The 16,243-nt window shown below is 42.0% G+C and overlaps 1 protein-coding gene across 1 annotated transcript in view; it reads right to left on the bottom strand.

Annotated features, from left to right (window-relative positions):
• The window catches only part of USH2A (usherin), a 1,400,924-nt gene that overhangs the window by 883,564 nt on the left and 501,117 nt on the right, over nt 1–16,243 (bottom strand). The gene's annotated exons all lie outside the window — the stretch shown is intronic.

The raw sequence follows: 16,243 nt of genomic DNA, 5'->3' as shown, positions 1-16,243 counted from the left end.
CTATGCTCCAATGGTCTGAGGCCTGTGAGGTTCTCCAAAAGCACTGTCATCTTCTTCCTGCCTTCTGGTTGCTGGTCTTCAGCCATCTTGATTAGCCGGTGCAGAATAAGCTCACTCCTCTGCTTCCCTTGCACTGTGACAGAAATGTGAACAGAGCTGTGCATGCACAGATTTGTGTACATTCTGCAGGGGATTGCTACAAGTAGATACGTTTATTTTATTGCAGAAGGACTTTGCATGCCTCTTCGGTAATAAAGGGCCCGCCTGTTTGCGATTTTTTATTTTTTGAATTTAGTTCCACTTTAACCACTTCAATACCTGGCACTTTCCCCCCTTCCTGCCCAGGCCAATTTTCAGCATTTGGTGCTGTTGCAATTTGATTGACAATTGTGCGGTCATACAACACTGTAACCAAACTAAATTTGTTATCATTTTGTTCACACAAATAGAGCTTTCTTTTGGTAGTTTTTAGGCGCCACTGGGTTTTTTTTATAACATGGTAGATAAATGAAAAAACCTGAACATTGTGAAAAAATAAAAACTTTTTTTTTGGTTCCGTTATAAAATTTTGTAAATAAATAATTTTTCTTCATAAATGTAGCCCAAAATGTATACTGCCACATTTCTTTGGTGAAAACATCCCAATTCAGTGTATATTATTTAGTCTGCACAAAAGTTATAGAGTCCACAAACTATGGCATATATCTGAAAATACTCCCCAAATGACTTTTTGGAAAGTAGACAGTCCAAGGTATTTAGTAAGAGGCATGGCGAGTTTTTAGAAGTTGTCATTTTTTGTCATAAGATTTTGAAAAATTAAGAAATTATTATTATTATTTTTTTTTTACATACTGTCACTAGTGTAGTACAGCATCGTCATATAACTGGTGTGGTGATGATCAGTGACACTGACTGGTGACAGTACGAAAAAAAAAATATTTTTTTTCATGATTTTTTTTAACACTGTGACCAGTGCAATATAATGGTATCATAGGAACATTGTACTACTCTGGGGAAGTGATCAGGATTTTTAATTTTTTTCTCTTCATTTCTTTTCATTGTTTTCTGTTCATTCTGTTTGCTTATAGCAGTGACTTACATTGCTATAAGCAAGTATTTTATTGAATGAAATTGAATCATTCAGTCTGTTTTGTTGTGATTAGCTGTGATTGGTCAAAGCTAATTACATGGTACAGATGGGCTGTGATTGGCCCTGTCTGTACCATGTGATCAAATTCACCAATCACAGCTAGCAACACAATTGTATACTGTACAATGGATGACATGGAAGGAAGCCGTGTATTGTGTACAACTGTCATGTGGCCTGCTGTGATTGGTCAGGGCGGTCACATGGTACCGGTAGTGAGCTGGTACTCTGGGCAGTCATCAGCTGTGTCCCGTGGACACAGCCAGGGACAGATCGCTCTGCTGCGTGCCCCCGCAGCCAGGTGACTGTCCAGCAATCCCAAGGAGGAGAACTATCCACTGTCAGGCTGCACAACAGGGTTACAATAATGTAAAATTCCTTATTTTTCCACTGCTTCATTTTGGTGTCTAGTCCTCAAAGAACATAACAAAAAATAATAGCCTATTTAAAATGAAGAGCCTTTTAAGAAATTGAATAAAAAAGAGTTTTTGATGCAATATTTTCCTTCAATCCAAAGATTTACTCTGCAGTACTTCTTCTGCTGCTAGATGTCCTCAGTCTGATGGCCAGCATCAGTCAACTTACATCTTTCGAGCCCACGTTGTCCTGGACCTGCCCCAGCCTGTGAATGGACAGTGAGGGAAGGAGGAACACAGCGATGAGCTCATCTCTCTGTCACTCTGCTTTCTCCTGCTATCAGCATGCCCTATGGCAGTGCATGAATTGATTGGCTTCTCATGCTGCTTCTTACTCTTACTTCAACTCTGATGTACAATATGATGGAACGTCCAGCACCCAACTTGGGCGTCCCAGTTGGGTCTGTCACATACGGGGACTGCTAGTACAAGGTCTAATTCAAACACTTCAAGCACACTGCTTGCATTTAAAAAATATATGTAATGATGTATTAATAAATAATGAATACTAGCAGCACAATGAGCAAATCAGCTTGTGTGTTTACAAGAAGCAGATGGGAGAAGAAAGCAGAGTGTCAGAGAGATGAGCTCATCACTGTGCTACTTCTCCTTTCACTGTCCAGTCACTGGATGGGTCTAGGACAGGACTCAGAGGAAATGAGTCTAGTGGCAGAAAAAAGCATCCCTGGGGAAACAGAAGCTGAAAATTGTTATTTCCTCTTTTAATGCACTATTTAACCACTTAAAGACCTGGTCTATTATTTAGACTCGGTGTTTACAAGTTAAAATAATTTTTTTTTGCTAGAAAATTACTTAGAACCCCCAAACATTATATATTTTTTCCAGACACCCTAAAGAAATAAAATGGCAGTCGTTTCAATACTTTATGTCACAACGTGACATAAAGTCACGAAAGAGGACAGTCTTAAGCAGCGTTCTTAAAAGAGCACTTTTTTTTTGGAAAAAATATACTTTTTTGAATGAAAAAATAAGAGCAAATTGATACCCAACAAATCACGCTTCAAAATTGCGCCTGCTCGTGGAATGGGGACAAATATTTACCCTTAAAAATCTCAATAGGCGAAGTTTAAAAATGTATACAGGTTACCAGTTTTGAGTTACAGAGGGGGGTCTAGGGCTAGAATTATTGCTCTTTCTCTAACGATCGCGGTGATACCTCACATGTGTGGTTTGAACACCGTTTTCATATGCGGGCGTGACTTACGTATGCATTCGCTTCTGCGTGCGAGCTCGGTGGGATATATGTTTTTTTCTTTCTTATGTATTTTACGTTTTATTTTTTATTTTGACACTGTCCTTTTAAAAAACAAAATTTGGGTCGCTTTTATTCCTATTACAAGGAATGTAGACATCCCTTGTGATAGAAAAAATGCATGGCATGACCTCTTAAATATGAGATCTGGGGTCAAAAAGACCTCAGATCTCATATTTACACTAAAATACAATAAAAAAAACAAAAAAACAAAAAAAAACAAAAAAACATTAAATGGCATTCTAAAAAAAAAAGAAAAATCCCCTTTAAGAGCAATTCGTTTGACGTCACTTCCACCCTCCAATGCTCTGGAGCCGGTCAGGGGCCATCTTTCCCTCTATCGGCATCCAGGCAGTGAGGGGAGAGGAACCGATCAGCTGTTAGCTAGCTGCTATAACCCCGGTATTTTTAAAAACGGAGGACTGTCCTCTTTCGCATAAAGTGGTCTCTGCGGCGGATTCGCAGCGAAGATCACTTTTACCGGAGTCGTCGGTAGCGTGGCGGGAGGGGGGGAGCCCTCTCCCGTCCCCGATAAAAGTGATCTCGCAGCGAATACACCACAGAGACCACTTTTATGTGAAAGAGGATATTCCACCGTTTTTAAAAATACTGGGATTATGGCAGCTAGCTGCTGCCAGAACAACGGTATTTAATGTCAAATTAGCAATGTATAATGATGGTGGCTTGGTCCTTAAGTAGTTAATGGTGTTCTGCTTTAACTTTCAAATATAAAGTAAACCCTTCATGATCAGAACTGAGTACAGCCCAAACAGCACTTCTTATAACCACAGTATGTTCTTTAGTCTGTGTGCACAGAGTGGGCTGTGGGTTTCTAAAGCTATACCTGGATACAAGTTAACAATGCTTAGAAGAGTTCTTCTTTAGTGAGTGAAGTTCTATACATAGTCCGGGAAGGACGTTCAGACATATATAAATGCACAATCCTGGCTGTCTTCATTGCTACAAGATTGGAACAACAGCCTATCCTTTGTCATGCAGATGGACACGAAGATGTCGAAATCTTATCTCAAGAAAACAAGAGGAACAAGGAGAGGAATACTGTGCAGGCAGGATGAAAAATATTTACATGGAAACAAATTAACTTCCCAGGCAGACAAATGGAAGCGAGCATCCATTTCCCAGTCACAATCTAATGTAACGCCAACGCAACTTACAGGAGATAACAGGGCTTCACAAAGAGATCTATATGTTTGTCTTATAGGACCATTAAACATTTTATCATATTGTGAGTGGAATACTTTATTACTTATTGAACTGCAAGACTCGTGATTGTGGCTAACTGGCTATTGTATAGTCGCCAACATTCTAAAATAATTTACAGGGGACTTAAACGCTGCTGTGCCTAAACATGTGTCAGAGCACCATTGAACGCTACATACTCAGTTACTGTATGTATATTACTTATTACATTGGAGTATAGAAGCTGCTTATTGTATTTCAAATGCTACTTTTCAATAAAAATATGACAATGTGAAAACATAAACTGGCGATAACTCAGTAGGTTGTTGGGTGTTGGCAGTCTATTCAAATGAATGGACTGATTAACACAATGCATGTCAACCCCTTAATGCCAGTGGTGCGGCTTCTGTATCATGTGAACGCTGTGATTGGCTCTCAGAGTGCTCACATGATCAGAAGCCCACCCGCTAGCTCCCTATCAGAAGTCTTGACCATGAGCTGTCAGTGACTGCTTGGTCAGTGTGCTGGGAGCATACCTCCAGCACTCAACCTTATGCCACCATGGAAGCATATATGCAAAGACTGGGCAAGAGGCAAGAGGTTAAGGCAGCCTTTTTCAAACTTTTAATACAGAGAAACCCTTCACATAATTGTCAAGTCTTGGGGAGCCCCTGCTAAATTATGACATCTCTAGCTCACCGTACATTTGCAAAGCCAGTAAGTTGTAATTATAATAATACATAAAAGAATAAAGAATGTAGTATATCTAGCAATTTTGAGCAGAATGTTTGCTTGTTTTTTTGCCCTGTAAGAAAAAAATATATTTTTGTAACAATCATGATATGGAACAAATAATAATAATGGGCAGAAAAGAAACACAGACAGTGAAATTTGTAGTACCCCTCATGTTGGTGGTGAATAGAAAAGTGCCTTCTTATATTGGAAGGCAGTGTAGTGGTCCCATAGATTGGTGATAAATAGAAAAAGGACTCCTTATATTAATGGTCAATGGGAATAGGACACTCTTACAATGTTGACCAGTAGTAAAACTACTTCCCTTACACACAGCTAAAAGCTTCCTGTCATCGCAGCTCATTTCCTGTTACACGGACGAGTCCTGGATATTACACAGCGACGCCCGACGCAGTCCACTATCTTCCAAGCTGTATCAGTTGCTGGTGGCCATCCATCCCAAGTGGCCAAGTCGTGCTTGTTACACTGCCTGCTACCTACTTGCTCATGTGAGTAAAACTTTGCTTTTATAATAAATTGTTGAAGTTTACTTACTACATCATGGTGGCTCTTGCGCCTGTCTGTTTCCTTCCCCTTCATCCTCTGGAGCAGGGGTCTCCAAACTATGGCCCTCCGGTTGTTCAGGAACTACAATTCCCATCATGCCTAGTCATGTCTGTGAATGTCAGATTTTTACAATGCCTCATCATTCATGTAGTTCCTCAACAGCTGGAGGGCCCGTAGTTTGGAGATCCCTGCTCTGGAGGAACCTTAGGGTTCCACAGAACCCTGGGTTAAGGAGCGACATAAAGTGTGTTAAGGCATGTGTGTTAAATGTACCAACCAAGGACTACATAGATGTAAATGGGCTCTAAAGATGTGATTCTGCATAATGGTAAAGTGAAACTAAAGCTATTTATTGCAAAAGAGACAGTCAGAAACCATGAATTAGACTGAGACAGAAATACAGTTAAATCTCACTTGTTTAATAATAATAAAAAACAGTAAACAGAGTAAACGTATTCAAAACATAGCCAGAGTTCAGGAACCGGAATGGATAGTCAGACAAGCCAAAACAGTAGGGAGCCAGAGATGAGCGTAGTGGAACAGCAAGCAGGATCTTGAGCCAGAAGGAATGGCAGCCAAGCAAGTCTTTAACAGGAACACAGGAAAGTGTCTCTAGAGATGTGACCAAGGCGAAGGCAGAGATCATCTGGACTGGACAGCTTAAGTAGGCAGGACTGACGATCAGGATATCATCAACAGCTGAGTCACTGTGGAGAGATAGGAGCTAGCAATTAGCCGACAGCTGAGCGGCCCTCCTCAATGACCCCTCCCCCTTGGAGGACCACCAGGCTTGAGGGGAAAACATCTTTTGAAAATCATGGAGGAGGACAGGGGCTTGTACGTCCGAGGGTGAGACCCAAGAGCGTTCCTCCGGACCGTACCCTTTCCAATGCACCAGGTACTATATGCGCCAACAGAACCTACGGGAGTCAACAATGGACTGTACTTCATACTCCTCCTGGTTCTCAACCTGTACAGGGTGAGGATGAGGCACCAAGGTGGTAAAGCGGTTGCAGACCAAAGGTTTTAATAAAGAGACATGAAATACATTTGAGATACGCATATTGGAAGTAAGGTCTAATGCGTAAGCCACTGGGTTAATCCTGCAAAGAATACGGAAAAGCCCAATAAACCGAGGTGCGAACTTCAGAGAGGGAACACGAAGTCGGAGGTTGCGAGATGACAGCCAGACCCTGTCCCCACCTTGTAGGAAGGCGCAGGCAGGCGTCTGCGGTCAGCATGGAGTCTGTACCTATCATTAGCATGTTGCAAAGCCTTATGGACTTGTGCCCAAGTGGAATGAAGACCATGGAGATGCTCCTCTAACGCAGAAATACTCTGCAGAACAAATGAGTCAGGCAACATGGAAGGTTGGAAACCATAGTTCGCCATAAATGGGGACAATCGGGAAGCAGAATTCAAGGCACTATTGTGAGCAAACTCTGCCCATCGTAAGAAGTCTGACCAGTTGTTATGATGGTCAGAAATATAGCAATGTAGGAATTTCTCCAAGGACTGATTGGCTCTTCTGCGGCCCCATTAGACTGCAGGTGATACGCAGAGGAGAAAGCAAGCTGAATTCCCAACTGTGCACAAAAGGCTTGCCAGAACCGGGACACAAACTGACTACCCCTGTCCGAGACAATCACCTTGGATAGCCCATGTAAGCGAAAGATCTCCTGAGCAAAAATGGAAGCCAGTTCCTTAGAAGTGGGTAACTTCTTAAGTGGAATACAATGAGACATTTTCGAGAACCGGTCAACCACCATAAGGATAACTGTGTTTCCATGGGAGTTGGGTAACTCCACAATGAAATCCATAGACAGGTGGGTCCAGGGCCTCTCTCCATTGGGTATGGGTTGAAGGAGGCCCACTGGAAGGTGTCGTGGAGTCTTACTCTGAGCACCCACGGAACAGGCAGCTACGAAGGCAGTTATATCAGCACGTAGACTAGGCCACCAGAATTGTTGGGAAATGGCCCAAAAGAGTTGATTCTTCCCAGGGTGGCCAGCAGCCTTGGGAGAATGGTAAGTCTGAAGCAGTACGGAGACTCTCTGGGACAAAGCAGCAATCACAAGGTTTCTCAGGAGGAGCATGAACCTGAGCAGCAAGAATTTTGTCACCCAAAGGAGAAGTGAGACTGGTGCGAACTGTAGCCAGAATACGATCAGGAGGAATCACAGGAAATGGAACCGACTCCATCTTGGAAGTGGAGGAAAATTGTTGTGACAAAGCATCAGCCCTTACCTTCTTAGTACCTGGTAAGAATGAGATAATGTAATTGAAACTAAACAAGAAAAGAGCCCATCGTGCCCTTCTGGGAGAGAGGCGTTTAGCCTCAGACTAGAATAGAAGATTCTTATGGTCAGTAAGAATGAGAACCGGCAGTGGTACCTTCGAGGAGATGTCTCAATTCTCAATTCAGGGCTAAAATGATTGCCAGTAAGTAACTAACAGTAAGTAGCCACAAGGATGCATAGTGCTCTCAGAGGTAGGACGTTGAGACAGAAGGGCGCCAACTCCAATCTCAGAAGCATCAACCTCAAGAATGAAAGGTAACGTAGGAAAAGGATGTGCCAACACAGGAGCAGAAACATAGGCAGCCATTAGACTCTCAAAGGCCCAATACTTGTGGTAATATAGTATATGTTAGGATAGCAAAGCTCTTTACACAATTTAAGACCAATGGTCTCCAAGATAGGGAGGTTAGTTATCTAAACTTACATAAGCTTGGTGGGTACGAATCAGGGGGTTATAGTTTTTATTCAAATATTTAGCAAAACTATACAAAACTTTTAACGCCATAATTTTAAAATATCTGGTAATAAAAATTGAAAAGTGGTTTTATACAACATGGTGTGGCATATGACTCATATTTTGATGTATAGTACCATACAAGTTCCTTTTATTTATTTTTTTCCTCTATTATTTAAAAAAAAAATATTGATGTAATAATGAGCTGCATTAATTTGAAACTCTCATATCTGCATGGAGTTTAGCTTGAGATAAATTAGACTTGTGTTCCAAATCTAAAGATCTCCATCCTCCAAATGCTGGTTCCAATCAGCCGTGCGCACTCTGCCTGTTGCACTGTGTAGGCCCCAAATTAGCTGTTGATTCCACAGATGTCCAAGGGGATTGCTTCAATAACTGTCCCTGCACAGAGCAGCGGGCACAAAGGCGCTGAGAGTGGACATTGAATTTGGAAATACTTAAACAGAGAGCACAAAGGGTAATTAACTTCATAATACCCTCCCACCCCCAATCTAGATATTTTTCCTTCCTGGATTCATCCTTTAAACGAATGTGTACATATTATTTGCCTAAGTCTTTCTTTTAACGAACTCATTATTCCCACCACTAGTAAAACAAACAGGATAGTTTAACTGGAGTCTCTTCACCACATAACCCAAATAAGTTCAGTCATGTTTGCATTAATGCTGCATTAATCATGTTGTTGCGTATTAATGAGTTTTCAGGCAATGCTAATTACTGTCATAGATTCTGCAGCAGCCCATTAAATATACAAATTACGGAATTAAAGAGCCAGAGCTCCTCATGATTAATCTCCAAATGGAGAAAAGCTAATGATCTCTGGACAAAGTTTCTCTCTACTTTTGGCTGACTGAGTGCGCCGAACAATCAATTAGAGTAATTGAGGAGTCCGAAAAATTTTACATCTTAAAGATTTTTTTACGCAGTTATCCAGCGCCGACAATGACTGAGTTTACTTCTTATTTATTTATTTAATGTCAGGCTCATTTATCCCTTTTTATTTGTAATAAATATACTAGTTTAAGGAGCACAATGGAAGGCCTAACTAATGATTATTAGGGCTGCAACAAAAAGCAACAGGGAGAATAACATAATCAATACTGTATTCTCTCCGTATCCAGCATACACATCACTCTGCCTCGCCAGGATTTAACGCGGTTTCACCAAACAAAGTGATGATTTCAGCTTTCTATTTCTTCTCATCATTACTAAACAGTTACTAGACCAGTGGGTGACCGAATGAAGTACAACAGTGCCTATGTTCTATTTAAAACTAGGTAGATATAAAAGATATAAAAGACGCACATTTATGCAAATCTGTATTTGACCCCTTGGCATGAGGCCTCTCGGCATCTGGTCCTTGGTGCCGAGAGGCCGCATATTTGCGTGAATTGTGGTCAATGACAGAGTGTACACCCTGCGTGCTCCAAGCACAGTTACCGGTGGCTAACCTGAAAGTTTTCAGATCACGTAACTGCCGTGATTGGCTTAAAGTGGATGTAAACCCGAATTTTTTTTTTTTGTTTTTTGATATCATACTGTAGAGTATAAGATTTCCTATCATTTGAGCCCAGTCTTGCCACGCAGAGTTAATCCAGCTCTGAGCAATCCTCTTTTATTGTTCAGTGAGATAAAACTTGACAAACTGAGAAAAACTTTGTCAAATCCTCCCCCTTGCTGTGAGTGACAGGTGATTTACATATCTTGTGCACTAGCCTAAGACATGCATTATTTTTTAATTCCCTCCCCCACTCCTTTCTTCAGCAGCTCTGCAAGGATTGGCTGTTCCACACCTCAGCATGATTTGGCATGCTGAAGTCATGTGGTTACTTTCCTGTCTTTTCACTGGATGTTAGAGATCATAGCAGAAGTTCAGTGTAAGAAATACACAGGAGAAAATGCATACTGACAAGGAGTGTAGAGGTGGGCGGGGAGTCTACTGACATCATGACTCCACCCACCGAGCTCCAGACAACAGACCCGCCCACAGAATCTGCAGTTTTTCGGGTCTCATAACAGACAGAGGGGAGACATTTGACATGTAAAGATACATGCAGGAGGCATCTATATCCTTATAGATAACCCCTATGGCAGTAGTTTAGAAAGGATGACATTGGGTTTACATCCACTTTAACCACTTACAAACCAGAAGATTTTCCCCCTTAATGACCAGGCCATTTTTTGCGATATGGCACTGCGTCATTTTAACTGACAATTGCGCAGTCGTGTGATGCTATACCCAAACAAAATTTATGTCCTTTTTTTCCCCCGGTTTTCATTTTTTGCGCTATAAACATAAAAAGAGCGTTAATTTTGAAAAAAAAAACAATATTTTTAACTTTTTGCTATGAAAAATATCCCTCCCCCCAAAAATAGGGGATAGATTCATGGCATTTTTTTTTTTTTTACTAGTAATGGCGGCGATTTGTGATTTTTAGCAGTACTGTGACATTGCGGTGGACAGATCGGACACTTTTGACACTTTTTGGGACCATTGACATTTATACAGCGATCAGTGCTATAAAAATTCACTGATTACTGTATAAATTACACTGGCAGGGAAAGGGTTAACACTAGGGGGCGATCAAGGGGTTAAATGTGTTCCCTGGGAGGTGTTTCTAACTGTGGGGGAGGGCACTGACTAGAGGAGGAGAGAGATCGCTGTTCCTAATCACTACGAACAGCAGATCTCTCTCTTCTCCCCTGTCAGAACGGGCTCTGTCTGTTTACATTGACAGATCCCCATTCTTGCTCTCTTTCCTGCGATTGCGGGTGGCCGGCGGACATCACGCCCACCGGCCACGTGCATCGAGGTTTCCTGCCGTGCAGCGGGTGCGCACGCGCGTCTGCTATGGCTCTTTAAGGAGCCGACGTACACCTACGTCGGTTTGCGCAGGAGAGCCAACCTGCCACAGTATAATGAGGGAGGCTGATCGCCAAGTGGTTAAGCTCCATACCGCCTCCCGGCAACCTACACCTCTTAAAGGGACTGAAGGTTCTGGGGTGAAGAGGTTAATAAACTAAATGTATTTTAAACAGAAGCAGTGTAAGCACCTGAATGTAACCTGATATCAGCCTCTTACAGTCCCTATACAGCAGAGCTCAGAAAGTGAGAGAAGAAGCAGCACAGCTTAAAAGTTACATGCTGATAGGAGAAGAAAGCAAAGTGACAGAGAGATGAACCCATCAGTCTTTTGCATCACTGTCTAGTCACAAGTTTGGGGACAGCAGGTATTTGTGACAAATTAGGTTACCTTCTCTGCCAGAAAGGGCTATGTGGTAGACCTTTGTAAATCTCACAAGTAGATGGAGAGTAATACAAATCATTTAGTTCCCATATACTTGATATGTATTTCATGAATGTCAAATGTAGCTACTTGCCTGGAGTTCAGCCTTAAAGTGGTTGCAAACCTCTGACATGAAAAATGAACAATGTGTATCCTTCTATAGTGTGTACTTTCCTCATTCCAAAGCACCTAGTTTGATTTCTGTCTGCAGTCTACCTCCTCTGCTATCTGCATAAGTCATTTCTGCCAGGTTGTGCTGATTCCAGGAGATAGAGGTGGTGATTGGCAGCTTCAGCTGTGTGTGTTTCCTGTGAGGTTGTGTAGAGGGGGATGTGTCCATACCCTCCACTCAGGTCTCAAACTACACTCATTTCTCCTCTCTGAAGTGTGCATCATGTGCCCCCCTGCCTCTGGAAGCTGAAAAATACTGTGTGAATTATGCACTTTAAATGGATGTAGAGAAGAGAGGGCTGCAGATAAACAGGTGAGGACTTGTTTAATCTTTGTCAAAATATTGGGTATCTGGGAGTGGTGCTTGCACTTTCCTATTGTCATTGGAGGGTTTCTTCCCTGAATGGGTTAATTCAAAGAACAATACTACATATATTGGGACCCTTTTTAATATATCCCTCCAATGAACACATATACATTTGAAACATTTTTTTTAAATCCTGGCCAATCCCCAGATGACGTCCTATTGATGACAAAAACGTGTAGGGTGGAGCTTATGACGGTGACGTTGTTACGTTTTTTTTCCTTCCGAGACAGTGGACAGGTATTTCTTGATACAGGAAGTAGAGTGAGGCTCATGGAGACACTGCAATTTCCACACATCCACATTGAATGATTCGCTGGTTAATGACCTTCTTTATTGTAAGTGCAATACCTATTTTTTATGAAATTGACCTGTATTTGACATATTACACTATGGGAGCCTTTTCTTTTGTATTTTTGAGCAATATGATCCACTAGCTGGCGACACTAGGAATCATTACTTGGAAGCTCCAAACACTACCTAGGTTTGGGGGAAAGCGTTAAATCCCTGTGCTGGACGAGACTGCTGTGGCAGTCATTGCCATCTGGTAAGCAGATTATTATATCACCTTGGGTGTGCGGAGCCGGATGCAATACATATATTGTGTGTGAAAATTATATCACTGCTTCATCCTCTATTTTCATGGATGGACTCTAAATAGACACCTATGGATTTTTTTATGTAATGGGACTTTATTTTAGTTTTTTCTTTTTTCACTTTTCTTTTTCACTTTGATATTTTTTCATTCTGATTAATAATATTTTAGCGCTGCATCCACTCTTTATATAATTTTTAAAATGTAAACAACATATCTTTATTTAGTCAGTTTAAAAACATCCATCCATTAGAAACATGTAATTTTACAGGGACATACAATCTACCACATGCTTCTCCTTGAGAGGTAGAGAGTTTAAAGCATGGAGATACTGCCAGATGGTAAAATGTGGGTCAATGTGTTTCGCAGACAAAGCCACTTCATTAGGATCCTGATTCTCTCATTCAAATAGAATTTTTCACTCATAAAAAAATCGATGGAGGCCACCTCTATTGGATGTATATAAGGATCGCAAAAGACTGGTGTCCTGGTGAAAATGTGCGGACTCAATCCCACCGGCTCGTGGGAAGACCATCAACCATTGGAAGGATAGGCCACCCAAAGGCAGAAAAAGGAAAATGCTTCTGTGCTTTTTTAGTGAAATGTTCATCATGAATGTGTGGTCAAAGAGAGGACAGATGGAACACAAATGTCCATTACTAGAATCAGGGCCAACCATACATACGCTTGTATGCTGGTATCCCATGTACCATTAACAGCACATGTCTCCGCTTGAACCTGCACTCCTCACAATGGTGTCCGAGTGCCATTGTTTAATCTCTGTGTATCACCTGAGGATAACCACTTAAAAGTGGAACTCCAGACGGCTAAATATATTATACACAGGTGAAATACACATGATTACTGTTTTAACTTCCAAAGGATGTATTGAGCCATTCCTGCATTATAAACTTCTAATTATCAATTAGGACCAAGTACCCATATAGGGAGGAGGATGGGAACAAGGTCTTCAGGGGACACAAACTACTGGGGAATAACCTTACCAATCTAGTACTTTAGAGGGAAAGTAGTAGTAAATCATTCTGCTGGAGTAAAGAGTTTGAAATCATTACAGCTAAATTTATTTCAATGTCGTCAAAATAGATTTCCATGTAGGTGAAATTTCACTGATTCTGCTTAAACTGTATAGGTGAAATTTGTTTGCAACAAATCTCCAATCTACTCTTATTTCTTTATATAGGGTAAGATTTGTTTTTGTTTTATTTAGAGCTTTTAAATGTATTGAAGGTAATCTTCTTTTAAATGTTTAATTTATTTTATTTTATTATTTTATTTACTTTCTTCTTTGTCTTTTTTTTCTTGCTGTGAACAAATAATAAACAATGAGGCTAATTATTGTTTTTTGAAATAAGAATAAGTTCAGGATAGTTGAAAGGACCTTCTGCAACCATCAGGAACCTTTTAAAGATCATAGATCCCTTTAGAACCACTTATAGAAGACAATGGGGGGAATTCAATAAAGCTGTTGTGCCACTTATCTGGCGTTAATCCCTCTTGTTATTGTATTGCGCCAAATTCGTCAAGCACAGGCAACACTTTTGGTTCTGACAGCAACCCGTGCATTAAATTCAGGTAGTTCTAAAATAAGCTACTTTTACATTGTGTCACATTAAATTGCGCCATGTGTAAAAGTGGGGCTAGTTAAGACCAATTCTCTTGTGGCATACAGAGAGAGAAACTGTCTCAGACAGATTCTAAAAGTGACGCAGCATGATGAGCTAAATTCAAGTACAAGTTCTAGACAGATACATACCATATTTATTGGTGTATAACACGCACAGGCGTATAACACGCACCCTAATTTTAGGAGGGAAGTTTAAGGAAATAACCTTACATTTTAAATATTAAAAGGGTCATAGCTCATCAATGCACCCTGCTCAGTGCCCATCTGCAGCCATTAAATTGACCAACAATGCAGCCTGTTCAGTGCCCATCTGCAGCCTCACCTTTCCCATTATTGCAGCCTCGCCAGTGTAGGATTATCCCTGCTGTCTCTGAGGGAAGAGGAGGAGTGAGCGCCGCTGAATTACACAGAGCCGCGATCTCCTGTGTACCCGGCGCTCCGTCACTCACAGCCACGCCTCCTGGCCCTGCTCATATGATAGACAGAACAGTGGACCAATGCGGGGCCAGGAGGCGTGGCTGTGAGTGACGGAGCGCTGGGTACACAGGAGATTGCGGCTCTCTGTAATTCAGCGGCGCTCGCTCCTCTTCCCTCAGAGACAGCAGGGATCGGTGTATAACACGCACCCACGATTTTCCCCTGATTTTAAGGGGAAAAAATGTGCATGTTTTACGCCAATGAATACGGTATATTTGGCACATTGCTCACCGCTTTTAGAATTCATGAGATACACGTTCACAAAATCTGCCTGCGCCAGTCTTTATGAATTGCAGGGAATATGTATCTGTTCCAATAAATACCCAAACAAATTGTCACGGACTTTGGACTTTGAGCTGCAGGAGAACCATGGCCTGGAGAACTCTGTGTTATATTGTGCAGTCGTTTAGTTGGCGGTAATTTACACAGAAGCGGGTAGTACCATCCCACTTTGGCGCTAACACTACTGGGGATGCCCAAGGGCTGTTGGAGGGCTCGATGACTCCTAAATCGAGCATGTCCTTTATCTCCTGCCTCATACCCTCTCTCACTGACTCAGGTACCCGGTAAGCCGCCTGCCGGATAGGTGGCTGTCCTGGGGTTTCCACTCAGTGCACTGTCATAGCAGTGTATCCAGGCTTGGTGGAAAACATTTCCTGATGCTGCCTAAGGACCAGCCTGGCCTGGTCCTGCTGCTCCGGCCCTAGCTGCCCGTCTAACCTCACTGTCTCTACACCTGCTCTGTTTCCATCTATCACCGGTAGCTCTGGCAGGGAAAGGTTCTTGGAATCTTCCCCGGCTGGAGCACATATCTCCTCAGGCCTCTCTTGGTACGCTTTGAGTATGTTCACATGGAAGGTCAGGCGTACTCTTTCATCTGAGCACTTAGCTACCAGGTAGGTAGTGTCACATATTTGCTGCACTACCTTGTAGGGTCCCTGCCAAGAGGCCTGTAATTTGTCCGACTTGGTAGGCTTGAGGGCAAGAACTTTCTGCCCTACAGCCAAGGTGCAATTCCGGGTGGTACGATCATACCACCGCTTCTGCCGCCCCCTGTGCAATCTGAAGGTTCTCCCGTACGGTGTCCGTGAGTTCCTTCAGCCGTTCCCTGAGCGCTAGTAAATACCCTACCACAGAGGTCTCTTCAGCCCCTACACCTCCTTCCCAATGGCCCAGTAGATCTAGTGGCCCCCTCACCCATCTCCCATACAATAACTCAAAGGGGGGGAACCCTGTAGATTCCTGCGGCACATCTCTGAAAGTGAACAGGAGGTGTGGCAGAAATTTCTCCCAATCCTGGTGAGAAGTTGTGAACGTCCACAGCAATTGCTTTAGTGTTCCACTGAACCGCTCACATAGCCCAAAGTCTATGACACATATAATGAAAACTAAAACCTACATCCCTTTATACTGTTGTACAAACTAAGTTATCGAAAAAAGAGAGGACTGTAATTACGTGATGGGTGCCTGGCATTACACTACAGCTTGGAAATGCGCTGTTCACCATCAGCACAGCAATACTTCAATAGTCCTTTTTAATGAATACATAAGTGACATTTTGAAACCAAAAGGTAACTCCTTCATCAGGCAAAAG

The sequence above is a fragment of the Aquarana catesbeiana genome, linkage group LG04, assembly GCF_042186555.1.
Source record: "Aquarana catesbeiana isolate 2022-GZ linkage group LG04, ASM4218655v1, whole genome shotgun sequence".
Taxonomy (NCBI): domain Eukaryota; kingdom Metazoa; phylum Chordata; class Amphibia; order Anura; family Ranidae; genus Aquarana; species Aquarana catesbeiana.
The sequence above is the reverse complement of the archived record's forward strand: the minus strand, read 5'-3'. Positions and strand labels throughout refer to the sequence as shown.